General features: G+C 34.5%; 1 protein-coding gene across 7 annotated transcripts in view; it reads right to left on the reverse strand.

The window, feature by feature from the left end:
- Positions 1-16560, reverse strand: part of PCDH7 (protocadherin 7) — a 447041-nt gene that overhangs the window by 186250 nt on the left and 244231 nt on the right. The gene's annotated exons all lie outside the window — the stretch shown is intronic.

Raw genomic sequence — 16560 nt, forward strand, 5'->3', positions numbered from 1 at the left:
ATTTTGTCCTTAAAAGCAATTTTGATAACCTCAACTTTCACTTCAGCTTAACAGTAATATGATGCATAGTCTTGGAGGACCTTTTACTCCCTATTTGTAACATAGCCAATCTCAACACAGGTGCCTTTTCTTCTTTTTTAGCTACAAATCCTACAAAAACTTTATGTAAAAGTTGAAGATTTTATAAGTGATTTCTTACATCTACTCTTAAAAGTTGGAGGTAAAAATGTATATGTATTAATATATACCTCCCTTAATTCATCTCCCACTCTTCTATAAAACTATAAAAAATAATAATAAACCAATGACTAAACCAAACCAAACTCCTAAATGTATTGCTCTTCCTTTCTGCTCAGACCCAAAGGTTCGCAATTTCCAGTGTCCTTTGAGTTATATACTCAGCTAACATGAAACACTTTATGGATTTTAAATCCTGTTGCAAAAACAATTACAGTTTTCTTCAGTGTATAATTCAAGAACTCAAAAGACTGTATTTTTGTCCTGAACATCATTATATAAAGGGAAGAAGGTAACATGCCTTTAATCCAGTAGAGACATTTAAGTATATATGACGCACAGTTCAAATGACTGAGTTAAAACTTCAGTAGAAATTCTGACAGTGTAGTTCTTGCTCTGCAATAATGTATGCTGATTGGATAACAGTACTTTACAATTACTTAGAGTGTATCTTCCAAGCTCTGACATGTAGCCAGCAGCAGTCAGGGATCTGCAATGAAAATCCTTTGATTTAAACAGCTCTTGCTTTGGAAAGCCTGATGAGTTATAATGTTGATGGTCAGAAACAGCATACATGTTTAACAGGGCCAGGTTATCTACCTAAATCACCTGTGTGAACTGAAAATTAACTACCATGAAAGATTCCAAGAGAAAAATGTTCTTTCACTGCACAGAAATATTTTTGGATGAAAACGGTCATCCTGTCTAGATAGTGCATGAAAATTATCCATAATAACCTGGCTGTAGCTGCTTCTAAATTTAGGGAAACATTACTTTTTTTTTTCCTTTAAAATTTTTCTTCTTGAAGTTTCACAAAAAGATTATTTTGTTTTTGATGGAAGGATACAGATGCAAGAACACAAGAGGGCAAAATATTTAACACAACCATTTCCAGCTGGCAAGATTTTTCCTTTCTTTTCTTTAATTTCTTTCAGTGTTGATGTATAACTAGGAATAAACCTAATTTGTATGGAAAGATTCAATAGCATGATGTAACATCTCTCATGAGAGATAAATGCTTAGAATTTTGAAGATCTGCTCTGCATGACTGATGAAAGGTGATTTGATATATTATCATGTGATCTATAGAGGGAATAGTTTCACGGAAAAGCAGAAGTTTGATAAAATATTTGAGTCAAATATATTTAAAGCAAAATTATTTTGATAACAGTGATTCAGTGCACACTAAAAGGTTGAAAAATTTAATGTTTTCCAAAAAAATTAGCCAATAATTTTAAAGATGTTATCTTATAAATTAGAATTATTGAAATATGAACTATTTAACAATTTATGTATCCTAATGCATTGGCTGATCCAAATTGCTTCATTTCCCAATTATAAGTCAGGATCATCAAACATAAGTTTACATTGCAGAAAATACCTATCATATTTTATTCTACATAGACTTACATATAATTAAAATTTATAAATGACTGCATCTTAAAGACCATCTACCATATATACCACACAAGTATTGTAAATCACATTACAATACAAACCTATAGAAACTAAGAGTTATTGAATTTAAAATAATTTGATGTAAACTAATAAACACATGTGTGTGTGCTAAGTCACTTCGGTTGTGACCAACTCTTTGCGACTCTATGGACTGTACCCACCAGGCTCCTTAGATCTTAGGCTTCTCCAGGCAAGATACTGGAGGAGGTTGCCATGCCCTCCTTCTGGGGATCTTCCTAACCCGGGGATTTGAACCTGCATCTCTTATGTCTCCTGCCTTTGCATGTGGGTTCTTTACCACTAGTGCCACTTGGGAAGCTCAGAAAATATATATTATTTCTTATGGACTCCAAGGAATGCCTGGAGTCCTTTGTGTGAAAGCATATAATTATGAATTAAAAAATAAGCACTCAAGCAAAACTTACAGCAATAACTCTAAATATCTCTCATGTTCCTTGAAAGGGAATTTTAGGCAAAGGATGGAAAGCATCCCTTTACTCTCTACAATTGGGAATAGCATTAAAGAACAAATAAAAACTAAGCAGTTCACCCAAAAATGTGGGAAAGTGGAAAAGCTTTCTAGTTTGTGCGTGAACTGCCTGAGTGAGGGAAAATGCGTGTAGAACAATTTCACTTTGGTCTCTTGTGTGCTGGGTCTCTCAGTACTGCCCCTGCGTTGCCCAAAGCTCTGAAAGTCCATGTGTTCTGCTGCTACTTCTGCCTACCCAGGGAGTTAGGAAAAGGAGGATATTTGAGATTCTCATATGCAAAGATATAAAAAGTGAAATGCAGTAAGTTCTCAAATAAATATAACTATTGCCACCAAAGGAGCTTAATTCAGCCTATCATTTCCCCTATGGCAAACTAAAGCTGTGAATGAGATGTTCTCCAAAGAAAGTGACCTCCGGGGCACAATCTAGACTCTGTTTAATAACATTATTGGGATAAGATAATGTGCACTTAATTTAACATTAGTTCAAAATGGAGTATTTCTTATAAAGCCAAAATGCATGCATTTATTGAAGATACATCAAGGGAGCACGATAAAATATAAGTGTTTGAAATTGAAAGATAATGTGTTTGTACCTAATATGCTGTAGAATTTATCTTGGAATGATTTATCCATGTAAATATATGGCTTCTCTGATATTATCATGATCCATAAGACTCAGGGTGATCTTCTGGATGAAGCCTGGTTCACAAAGCTGAGAAACATTGTAACTCATGTCAAAACTCCCCTAGATCTGAAAAACTTATTTTGGAGATGAGAAAAAGGAGTGGCTTGTTTGGTTCTGCTGGGTTTTTTTTCTCCTTTCTGATATTCCATTCAGTTTTGCCAGGTATCATAAATTCTAAAAAGCACTGCATATTTATACATCACTTTACTGTCTGTGAAGTGTGAAAAATGCAGAAATACCCAAGTACTCGATTTAAAATGAAATAGAAAAAAGGGAGAAAAACAATATAAGTAACAGATTAAATTCTATAAATTCAATACAGCACCTAGCACAGGATTGGGCACAGAGAAGGTATTCTATATCATTCTTATTAGATGAAAATAATTGCCACTATTTTTGTAAAAGCACATATTGTTATACTGTAACAGTGCAAATGTATTATTTGGCTTTAAACAATCACCAAGAATTGGGAAATTTTCATTATTTAGAGATCCCCAATATCGAGGAAGCACATATACAAAAACAGAAAATATTATCCCGATAAAGCAACTTACCAAAGTTAGAAAGGAATATGAAATCTCCCATGACTTTTAAACCTCAAAACATATGCTTAGTCAACATATGGCATGCTATTTTATACTTGGAAACCTTATTTTTGATTGACGAGATTTAGGCCAAAAGCCAAAGGAATCAGTGAGTCAGTCCTTATCAGATCTTCCTGATTATAGCCACCATTAGCCAAGGTTTGATTTTCATATGAAAGTTTCAACAGTGGAACAAAGCATCTCTCTTCTGCATTTCTCACCCTGACAACAGCTGTAATACTTCCTATAATAGGAAACACATGAAATGTTAGTGGTAAGAGTACCTTGGCTGATTAGAACACAGATGATAATACAACTTGGTCTGCAGGCTTATTGCTTTCATGGTGGAAGCCCAGCTGAGCTGTTAGCACTTCAGCAGAAATAAAGAGACAGATACTAATATTAAGCCAAGATTCTTATAGCAATCTCACAGCTCTTGAATGAATGATTTATATATAATGACTACACTTAACTGATCACTTTTCTACCTAAATTGGAAACATACATGTGTAAGTACACAAACACATGCACACACACAAACACACACACACATACACACATCTTACAGCTTTTTAACATTTGGGGGGTTAATATTTTAAGAACATAATGACTTAGGCTATCCAACCTGAACAAGAGTAGCTGGTATCTTTGGTGCTGTATAACTCTGTTATTACAATGTCAGAAAATTTCCCCAACATTTTTTCATGCATCCTGAATTTCAATCAATTACAGACACATCTGCTTATTAAATGTTTTTAAAGCTGCAAATATCCCTGTTTTAGGATCTTGATAATCTTTCATATATAAGAATGAATTTACCTCAAATAGGCTGTTTCCTCCAAGACCAACTCCATTTGTTCATGAACAATGTGCATTTGTTCAATGGTATTTTGTTGTTCCTAATAAAAAGCTCAAACCAGTCAGTGCTAAAGGAAATTAGTCATGAATATTCATTGGAGGGACTGATGCTGAAGCTGAAGCTCCAATATTTTGGCCACCTGATATAAAGAACTGACTCATTGGAAAAGACCCTGATGCTGGGAAAGATTAAAGACAGGAAGAGAAGGGGACGACAGAGGATGAGATGGTTGGATGGCATCACTGACTCAATGGACATGAGTTTGAGTAAGCTCCAGGAGTTGATGATGGACAGGTAGGCCTGGTGTGCTGCAGTCCATGGGGTTGCAAAGAGTTGGACATGACTGACTGAACTGAGCTGAACTGATCATTTACCAAATTACTATGCCATTCTTTTCCTGACAAAGGTCTGTATAGTCCAAACTATATTTTTTTCAGCAGTCATGTATGGATGGTGAGAGCTGGACCATAAAGAAAGCTGAGCGACAAAGAACTGATGGTTTTGAACTATGGTGTTGGAGAAAACTCTTGAGAGTCCCTTGGACTGCAAGGAGATCCAACCAGTCAGTCCCAAAACAAATCAATCCTGAATATTCATTGGAAGGACCGATACTGAAACTCCAATACTTTGGCTACCTGATGGGAAGAACTGACTCATTAGAAAAGGCCCTGATGCTGGGAAAGATTGAAGGTGGGAGGAGAAGGGGACAACAGAGGATGAGATGGTTGGATGGCATCACCAGCTCAATGGATATGAGTTTGAGTAAACTCTGGGAATTGGTGATGGACAGGGAAGCCTGGTGTGCATGACTGAGCAACTGAACTGAAAATAAAGCTCAGAAGAGGAGTGGCTCATATGATAAAGAATCTGTCCGCAATGTGGGAGACCCAGGTTTGATCCGTGGGTCAGGAATATCCCCTGGAGAAGGGAATGGCAACCCACTCCAAAATTCTTGCCTGGAAAATCACATGGATAGAGGAGCCTGGCAGGCTATAGTCCATGAGGTCATAGAGTCAGACACAATAGAGCAACTGACACTTTCATTTTCAATATAAAGTTCAGAACAGGTGCACTGAATAAATGTGGAGTATTGATTAAGAAAAGGGAAATGTAGATTGCCAACATTACTCTGTGGGTAGAGAGGTGAGTGAGAGAGATTAGTTAGGTCACAGGAAATGCTCTGAAGTTATTAAAATGAAATGTAAAATAACAACACTCTATAGGCATGTTCTGTTTGAACAAGGCAGCAGCAGACAGCTTCTTCATATCCGCGAGACAGATGAGTTGGTTTGGTTATCTTTGTGGCAGGAGGATGGTAGTAAAAACAATGAGATGGTACCAGGTCAAGACACCAACAGATAAGTTTCTTGCCAGTATAGTTCATGCCAGTTGACAACACTCATGTGAGATGAGCAGTCACCAAGAGGACATTTTCAAATAACAAGAACAATAAGTGGAGGAGGTGAAGGGAGCTGTGGTTTTGGTAGACTTAGATATGTTTCAATCATAATAAGGTCATAATAAAACTATGACAAGTTGTCAAGGCTTTATAATGCATTTTACAAGCCACTTTAAATCATTTTTGAAGGATAAAATGTGAATACAAATGCATTAACTTAAAAGTGTTATTAAGAATATAGTCAACATCTTATAAATGTTCCCAAGAAATGGTAAGTGACGGTATTTATATGGCAAGCAAAGACCTTTGAGAGAAAAAAGTCCACCTACAACATCTATAAACCTATATATTTTCATTTCAGTGTAAAATAACAACTATGCCTTCTTCTTCTCTTAATTCATATATTTTAGTCATCTAGACTCTTTAACAGAATCAACTGTAATTAAATTTTTTCCATATTCAAAATGAGATCTAACTCAGTTTACTCAGATCAAAACATTTAAAAATAAATTCTTTCCTTTTTCAAATCGGTAGAGATATTTTTGGTCTCATATATGGCCCTACTTACTATTTTCTCATTTTACATTGTGTAAAAATCATGTGACTATAACTGAAATTCACATGAAAAATGAAGGAGGCCCCATTAGCATCCAAAATTAATTTTCAACAATAACAACTAGAAAATTCTGGGACAGGAAATAAAATGCACAGAAATAAGTGATACTTTAATTAACTCTTATTCCAGAATGAAGAGTTCTCACCTAATTTTCAGTTTCATGTTTATATTTTGTCTGATCATCTCTATTTGCAAATTTTTTGTAGCCCAACCTTTTCTACACTTGATTCATCTTCTTTTATCCTTCAATAAACAATCATACGTGCAAGGATTGTTCCTCTAACATTTGGCATGAAACTTAACATTTCTTCACCGTATTTTTACTGTGACCACCCGTGTAAGAATTTTCTAGAAGATTATGCCCCAAAGTGGCTACGTCTAAGGAGATCCACCTACAGTTAGCAGTAGGAAGTAGTGCCACAGGGAGCATTCTGCTCATTAATAAACTGCCTGGCTTCCTAGTGTCTGCATGGTTCCCTGTTTCATCTCTTACTGCAGCCAATTCTCATTTTCCATTTCATTCCTAAGAGAATTTCTTTAAGTCTATCAACATTTAAATTCATTTTTTACTGTGAAGTGCTGTATTATATCCATACTCTATGCTTTCTCTGGGGCTTGCCAGATGACTCAGTGGTAAGGAATCTGCTGCCAAGCAGGAGATGAGGGCTCAGTCCCAGGTTTGGGAAGATCCCCGGAGAAGGAAATGGCAACCCACTCCACTATTCTTGCCTGGGAAATTCCATGAACAGAAGAGCCTAGTGGGCTACAGTCCATGGGGCTGCAAAGAATCAGACACGACTTAGTAACTAAACAACAACAACAATGCTAATGCCCTCTCTGCTGGGATGCAGCATCTCCACATGCAGTGGGGCACTGACCCTTTTATAAGACAGTAGAAAATGTTTCTTTCCTTCCTCCTTTACCCCTCCCTTTCTGTTTGAAAGCATCAGTAGAATATAATGCCTACAAAAGCTATTGGGAGCTTGATGTATGTTACTATGTTATCATCTTACAGGTGAGAAAATAGAACAAAGAGTGGTTAGACTGAATATCAAAATTTAATAGATGACAATTCAGTGTAAGTACTTTGCTCTGCCAGTCAATCACTCATTAAATCTCTGTTCCCTGTCAGTTAGGACTGTGCTAAATAAAATGGAAGCTCTCAATTCTTGATTCAAAATAAAAGGGAGAAATAAGTAAATAACAAAATAGCTTCACTAAAATAGATTCAAAGTAAAAGGGAGAAATATTAACAACTCACTAAAATAGATGAAGACATAATTTTTTGCACTGTACCACTTACTAAAGTAGATGAAGGCATACATTTTTTTGCACTGTAAACTATCTCAGAAAAAAAGGATCTCTCATTTGCAGTTTAAGTATCTAAAAGTTTCATTGCCAACAAAGTCCTTATGTGCCAGGGTACTAGGCATGGCAAGTAACCCACAAACACTTGAAAACAGATTTAATGCCTTCAGACTTCTGGAAGAATATGTAATATATGCGTTTTACTATAAATATAATTTTCATGCAACTACAAAAAACATTCTTTCATATACACTATAGCCAGGCCAAAGTATACTCCACAACAGTTAATAAATATCATTTATGCTTTTCTTTCTCCCCAAATCCTCAGCAAGGAGCAATTTGATGTTTAATACTATTTTTTCCTAAAAATATATAACTTGTCTAATAAGACCAATAATTTGTATCTTTGATATTTGGACTTTCTGAGAGTCCTGAAAATAGTTAATCATTTTAATTAGTAATGGTGCTTTTATACAACAAATTTCCTTAGAATAAACTACTCTTGAAATCTCACAGTTATTTATAATAAATCCTTGGCTTAAAAAATCCTTATATTGCTAAAATGCTGCTTTTAGTGACTCTCAATTTATAAGCAAAGTTTTAAAACACTGTCATTTTCATTGCTGAATCTCATAAATAAACTACAATTGGAGGTAAAAGCTAAACATATATTATAGCATCACTGCAATGTCTAATAAATGACATTTTTGGAAAGTGACAGTGTTGCTTATATAAAGTCATAGATGATTCATTACTTTCTTAAATTTTCTCAACCATCTAATTTTGCTAACCTAGTGCTTCGAGTCTCACACTATTGAGACAATAAGCAGCACGATCCCATTATAAAGTGCGGCAAACATTTAAACAATTGATACATTCTTTAACTACTGTTAGATTTATTTATTGGTTACATTAACATAAAATAGCTAACAAATATACACATTTGGAAAAATATATTATTACATACTTAGTAAAATACTTTTACGTTTATCTGTTCAAGGTACTTTTTCTTTCCTTAAAAGAATTATTCTTAAAATAGGTAAGGAGATGATCTGAATTTTGGCTTTTGCCAGTCACTATTTTAATTATACCAATGCTTTATATTGTGAAATTATTGGTCTAACTTTTATTGATTAAATTAGATAAATATTAAAATTCTCTCAAATTACAGGAGTATATACAAGGAAAAATATAGGAGTAGGAGAATAATAAGCTGTTATTATGGGATTATATGACATCTTGCATGTGGAACTTTGGAAAATTGCAAAGCACTAAGGAATTTAAAGAACCTCTCATGAAAATTATAAATATTTATAATTTTGACTTAAAGTGCTTGGACAAAAATACATAAAGATTTTTCTCCTCATAACTTACACAAAACTCCTTAAAACTAAAAGAGGCTTGTCAAAAGGGGAATCTTATTACATAAAATATATTTCGTTTTCTAAAGTTATTCTTTAAATCCAAAAGCAATGAATTACAAATTTACTCATTCAAAAATGTATTTCTTTTGTGATATATAATAGCCTGATACCACTATTAAGGCAACCTGATTGGTCATATACAGATTCTGTATTCTTTGATTTTTTTATATGTTGCTTTATTTACATAACACTCATATATCCCTGACATATATTCTGGAAATATGAGAAGAGATTATAGTCAGGCCTCTTGAGCAGGCCTGGCAGGATATTATGAATTTCCTTCCTCCCTCACTTACTTTCCCACATTCCCAGTCCACCTGCTTGTCTTATCACACAACAAACTAACTAAAAGATAAACACATTTAAAAACTGTAACCCCCTACTTCACTTATTCTTTCCACGCACATGTACTTTGCTCTGCCTAGTTTTGTCTGCCCTGTCTTTACTTTCTTCTAGAACAACCATCTACTCATCACAGTTCAGGATACATTCTCAGTCTCTGAGTCAAGAACACTGAATTCTTAAGTTCAAGCATGACAAAACATCACCAAATGATTTGATTCCTCATTCCTATTGAAGTGTAAACTATTTGGATATTTTCCCGTAACCTAATGTGATCCAGCAGAGTTTTCAGTAAAGCAAACTCTTAATGGATTAAGCTGAAAGTTACCTTTCCATTGATTTTCATGATAAGATTAGAAATTTAGCTCCCTGTAAGAAAAGGTGTTATGGATATATACTAAAAGATACTTACTATGCAAAACTTATTTAATTTACATATTTAAAGACATATAATAGACAATGTCTTATTGATAAGCAGTTCAGAAATAAGAAAAATGTCATTGACAGTATGGTGCTTTTCAGAAAAAATAAATAAATAAATTTTAAAATAGGTGATTCAAAACACCTTTGGAAAACCACCAGTCTTTCCAATCTCATTTTTTAATTCTGAATTATAAATTCAGAAATCAGTAAACCCTTAGCACTATGGCCATTTTCCATTAGCCTCACAAAAGTGGCACAACTTCTAAATTAAATCTACATTTCTTCATTTTAAAAATATTTTCCTGCATTTTCTTCATTACTTAAACACATTGGCTTAACATGGTATTATACTCAAGAAAGATCACAAAGAATTAAAATCCTGAGCAATATGCACTATGGTGTCTAAGGACATTTCCCCCCCTGTCAATTAGTTAATATCCTATTACAAGCAGCTAATGTGCCTGTGTTAACAATTCTCTTTATAATAGGATATTCTATTTATTTAATTGATGCCTGTTGTCCTGATGAGAGTGGACAGGCAAGCTTAAATAATGATGGTTGAGCCTGGTTAAGGCTTCTGATTGGAATCTATGGTAACTTGCTCTACTTGCTGTAAACTCTAGGGCTGCTGCAGTGTGGCGTCCCCAGCCACAAATGGTGGTGAATGGTTCCTATTAGGCAGCTCCTGGCTTTAAGTTGGAGTGTATCTTTGAATGGTTTCACTTCTGGCAAAAACTATTAGTTGAATACAAAGAATGTTTGTAAAGTCAAGCTTTTGCAAAAGGATGCCAACTTCCGTGCCTCTCCCGAGAGCACAGCAGGCTACTCTACCGAGTGTTTTTCTGTTTCTTATGAATAAAATTGTTTGCTTTCCTATTTCATCCTGCTGATTCCAGATAAACAGTGCATCCAAGGACATAAAAGGAAGTGTCAACTTCAACTCACCCAGATCTCTACTTTTAAGCAAGATACTTCAATAAATTTGGTAACCCCCAACTGGGATTCAAAAGTCTGGATCACAGCTCTCTCACTAATTCAATGACCTTGAAAAATTACTTTTTTTTATTAACTAGATTTCAAAATGAGGACTTTTCAGACAAAATAATTTCTTCCAGAGAAAATAATTTATGATTCGAAGTGAATGTTTTATATTCCATACCTTAATAAGTTGAAGACCATCAAATATTAAATTACTTTTGCAAGTTATTAGAACTCCGTTATAGTAAGTTTCACTATAATAGATAAACAGCATTCAAAACGAGGACAGACATATCTTCAGAAGCAAAAGAAGTGATGGTTCCAAAATGAAAATTAGTAACTTTGTCTTCAAAGGGTAGCTTTAACAAGATAAAAGCGTGTCACCAGAACACTGTAGCACTGGCTGAAAATTAGATGACTTATGTTAAAAATTCTTAATCCAATGACATCTTTGAGAATTATGTTATCCAGATTCTAGCACAGAATTATTGTTATTACATCTCATGATTATCATAGAATCATAGAGCATGAGTGTTCGAATCTGTGTTGTCTAATTTGTAATCTTATGAATGAAATCCTTTAATAATGATTTTGGGAAATTATCATGGAACCTTAGCCCTAATACATTCAATGACAAAGGTTTCAGAATACTGACTATTCTACGGAACAGAGTTTGTTGAGCATTTCTTAAGATAATACATTTTCTCCTTGGAAGGAAGTAATTTTCTACCATTTACACCTACTAGCATTTGTTCTTGCCTTCAGGAATCACTAAGAATACGTTAAATCCTTTGTCTCTCTTCTGCATTAAAGTGCTCCAGATATCTTTTAAATGACTGTCATCTCCTCAACCTGTCTTCCTCAGTACATCAAACATTTCCTTAGATTCACATATTTTTAAAAGCACAAAAAGTACCTGTATATACATGCAAAAGGGAAAAAGTATAAAAACTTACGTGATAACAATCATCAAACTCTATTTAAATTAGAAGACTTCTTAGAAATTAAGAAGCCTGTAACATGAATTTTAATTGATCACATGATCATAGCAACCATGCCACAGAGTCAATGCAAATTCTTAGAATCCTTCTCAAGAGAAAGCTCCAGAAAGAAAAATAGGTCAACACATGCTATCACTAAAGATTACATCCCTCATCTACCTTGGTTTTCATATTTTACAGAGGAGGAAACCATGCTCCCCAGGAGGTTAAATACTGTTAACTGGCAAACCAAGACCAAAATCCCAATTTCAAAAATTCCTAGTCTTTTATATTCTGTAAAAATTTGAAAGATACTTTAAAGATCAGTTAGCTAAATTCCTTATTTTGGTGAAATAAGTGAGGTCTTGAAAGGTTAAATGATTAACATGTATTTCCTATGTTTCACTACTCTCTTTCTAAAATATTAAAAGAAATTTTAAAATATTAAATTACATATATGCACATAGCAAACATCTTCAATAGCAGCGATAGACAGAGCAACCTTAAAACAAAGGTTGTTTTAAGAATTTTGCCTAAGACTCATGTGTAACCAAATATCAAAAGGGTATTATTTTGGGAATTGAATCTGAGAAAAGCAGAACTTTTCTGAGAACTTCCTTTGGTCATACAAAGCAACATTGAGTATGATAAAGTAAGAATTTATGTAGGCACTAGAGCTTTTGAAAATATAAAGTCAAGCACTATAATTACCATGTGGAAGACATTCATTAAGAATATGTAGGTTTATAATATATGAAGCGCATTGAAAATTGAAATCTTGGGTAGGGTCAGGGAAAAGTCATGTAGCATAAAAAGTATTCTCTGCCAGCAAATTAATTGAATCTCCCAGTTCTAGAAAAGGCCATATATTCTGTATAGACACTCATAGAAAGGCAGATGTGCAGTGCTTCTGAGACAGTGCTGTAATCTACTCATAAATAGGACTCACCAAAGGACACTGACAGCAATTAGGCATTAAAAAAGTGTTCACATGCATAGAGAATTTACTTTACATTAGCTTTTATTGAGGAAACTCCATATCTGACGAGGCATCCTTTACACATCTTTCAAACTTCTTTTGCTCTAGTTTGACATCCATGTGTGAGCCCATATTTAGTCATTAAAGTCAATAATTTGCATTGAGAAAATAGTTTTTGCTTTCTTCTGCTTTTCTGTTTGTCTTTTATTTCCACTGATATTACCCATATAAAGCCATGTATTTTTTAGTGTCAAAAATGTTAGAATGATGAATGAGCATCTTAAGGGAAAACTCATTTCAGGCACCAACTCAAACCAAAATATTTAATCAATTAAGAAATAAAAAGTAGAGACTTCTGTGTGTGCGCTTAGTTGCTTTAGTCATGTCTGACTCTTTGAGACCTCAGGGTTCCTCTGTCCACGGGATTCTTCAGACAAGAATGCTGGAATAGGCTGCCATGCCCTCTCCAGGAGATCTTAACCAGATCAGGGATTGAACATACATCTCTTAAATCTCCTGAATTGGCAGGTGGGTTCTTTATCACTGAGACATATAAACTCTTTCACTTTCATCAAATATTGTTTTTTATTTCATTTTTTCTATTTTTTTCATTCATTTTTATGCATTTGTATTAGTTTTACTCATATATTATACTATATACTAGCCAAATCATACATTTATTGTATATAATTCAGATAAAAGGTATTAATATATGCAGCTTTAAACTGTACCTCTTTTCGTTTCCTGAAATATTTAAACAGATTTTTTGGGTTCTTCATACTGCACAAATATAGACATGTAAACTGAAGGAGACCATCCTGCATTCCATCTTTTTTTGACAAAGTATTTTGTACCCAATGAGAATAACCAGAATGCTAAAACGATTTGCAACCAACTAACAGAACAATTTGAAAGACTGGGGCTATACACTAGAAAAAAGAGAAACAGAGACATTATATAACTAGCCATTATGATGGAGTGTCTACCTGAATTTCAGTTGCTGGAAGTACTTTTGGAGTACATTTGGAGAAGGAATGGTACTTAAATTTTGTGTTTTCCCAAAGGAAAAATTCAAGATAAATGGAGTCAAGTTCTGGGAAGGCAAATTTTGGCTCAATATAAGAAAAAGCTGAAAAATTAAGTTAAAGATGTCCCCAAATAGAGTGAGCTACCTCTAGATTTTTTCTCACCAGAATCATTCAAGCAGAGATTAGTGATTCTTATGATGGTGTTGAGGGATGCATGAATAATCTAAAACCAGATTGGCTGATGATAATCTCTTTACCAACTCTTAAAATTCCATGATTAATTCAGCAAACATTCATTCCATGCTCCAGGCACTCACATAAAAATAGAAATAAACTGATCCTTATATTCACAGAGCTAATGAATTGGTTAATTCTAGATCTTATTGGTTGAAAGTCTAAGAAAGGGTATTTTGACTTGTACCCTAATTTTCCATTAATCCCTGCCTCAATTGTGCCCTCTAGGCATAACCTTTTTAGTTCTAAGTACAAAGCTCCAAGTTAATGCTTAAGCCCTTATCTTGCTACCAAAAGCACTGTTTCCACAGAAAAAATCCTAGAAAAATACAGTGTACACAAAGCAATGTATCTTAACTCCCCTTTCTTTTTTCAGCCATTTTACCTCAAAGGCTTTTCTAAGAATAAAGGCAACATGAACTCATAAATAAAGTCCTTTTTCTCTACTTGCACTGATATTTTTTTTCCCCTGCAAAAAGTTTTCTTTCATATTTTTTTAAAGTCCTCTCAGTGTCTGTGGTTTTCAGTGATCTGTTTCCTTCAATTTTTTATTGCTTTTCAGTGTATTCACTTTCCCCCAGATCTTTTTGTTTCTAAATTCTCAAAGATTTTTTCTTTTCTTTTTCAGTTTACCTTCTTTTTCTCATCTAATTTTACTCCCCTATTTCTTTCTGTTCTTGTATGTAACCTGTTAAGACTCTAGCTGTGTGGTGCATATTTCTTGTATTTATCTATAAAATAACAACAACAAAAAAAGTTTATCTGACAACCTTTCCTCAAAACTTCAAAATATTTTGGTTGAATTGTCTGCATTCCATGTGAGATCTAAGGATATCTATGCTTCTTTTCTTACTACTAGATTTGATAAATTTTATAAAATTTAAATGATCTTTTTGTCTATGTTTTCAATTATACTTACTTGGTTTTTAATTGTAGGTCCTAAATTTAGGGAGAAGAATGATTTATTTTTTATAATAAAATATATTGAGTCATCTGTGAAGCTAATAAAAGTCAAGAGCTACAAATGAAGGGAAATAAAGAGGGTAGAGGTAAGCGTGGATGAGAAGGGTCCCTACAAAAGTGAAAAGAAGAATGACTGTGTTCGAAAAATTCATTCATCTGTTCAACCTTTAGTGAGTAGCGAACACTGTGGACAGAGTTCATAAAGGATAAGATGGAATCATAGAAACTTAAGAGTTGAACATGAATGAGAAGCCCAGCTTCGCTGGGGAGGAAACAAGAGACTCTGCAAAAGACACAATGCATTTTAGTCAATTCTGAGTAATCTTGGCCACTTTAGGTTTCTCTAAGTCTCACTGTTTATCATTTAAATATGAATATTAACAATTTTTAACTGTGTTCCTTTGTGTGGAATGAATTAACAGGGATTATTAAGCTTACTTACACTGTGCTGGACGCACAGAAAACCCTCCGCACATTTCCTGTTACTGCTTTTGGTGTGAATTTTCCAAGCAGACCTGGGGAAACAGCTCTCCAGATGGAAGGACCCAACATTGCAAAGGTCTGTGGGCAAGGAAGATTATAGCCTAGCCCTTGGGAAAGATGGGGTAGGCCAGAACAGTGTACATCCAGGGTAAGTGCATAAAGTAAGGACTAGAAATGTAGGTAGAATTGAGATCAAGAAGGCCAACCAATGATTTCAGAGCTTTTAGGGATAAGATTTATGTTCCAGCCTTTCATGGTCAATGGTTACATCAGTGAAAATTCCTGTAAAGAATTTGCTTCATTTATATACACAAACAAGTCTCACTTTGGCTACTATTCTAAGGAATACCATAAGTAGTGTTGCCACACACAGGCACGCCTATAGACACACTCACTGTTTTTCTTTAAAGACATTTACCAATAATCTTCCCAGCCCAAAGGCAGTATTCTAGTTCCTTGCCTCAAAGATCCTAATAGAGTCACAAAGGTGTAGTGCAAAGCCCAACATGCCCTCAAAACAAGCCCCTGCAGGAGCAAGGGGGACCAGTTCCCCTGGTGAAAAAGGAAATCAAGAAGGTGGGCGTTTCCCATAATGACTTAGAGTTTGTGTTTTTATAGGTTAAGACTCTGCTGGAGTTTGAGCCCTGAGGGCTTAGCTCCTTTCAAAATTATCACCCTGAAAGAGGTAAACTTGAGCTGGCTGGAGGACCAAGGCCCTCCCCCACCTCCCTCAAATGCCACCAGCTGAGCTGACAAAAGAAAGCTTTGCAAAAATGCCATTAGCCTACACTCAGCTCCCACATCTGGATGACCTTGATTTGTGGAGTGTTTAGATTTAACTGAAATGGCTCATACCTAATTTTCTATAACCAGATGAATAAGCATTATAATTAAAGTACATACAGTTTTCTGTGATGCTTTTGAAAGTTCAAATGCTAAAATAATTGAGTTAGAACTCACAAAATATTCTCATTTTACAATTTCCAAAGATATGTCATATAAAAAGTCTTTGTAAAACATTGAAAAGTCCATTTTTTTTTTTCTATACAATCAGTTGAGGAAACTGCATATCACCTTTCTCTGAAAA

This window comes from Cervus canadensis, chromosome 19 (assembly GCF_019320065.1).
Source record: "Cervus canadensis isolate Bull #8, Minnesota chromosome 19, ASM1932006v1, whole genome shotgun sequence".
NCBI classification, from domain to species: Eukaryota; Metazoa; Chordata; class Mammalia; order Artiodactyla; family Cervidae; genus Cervus; species Cervus canadensis.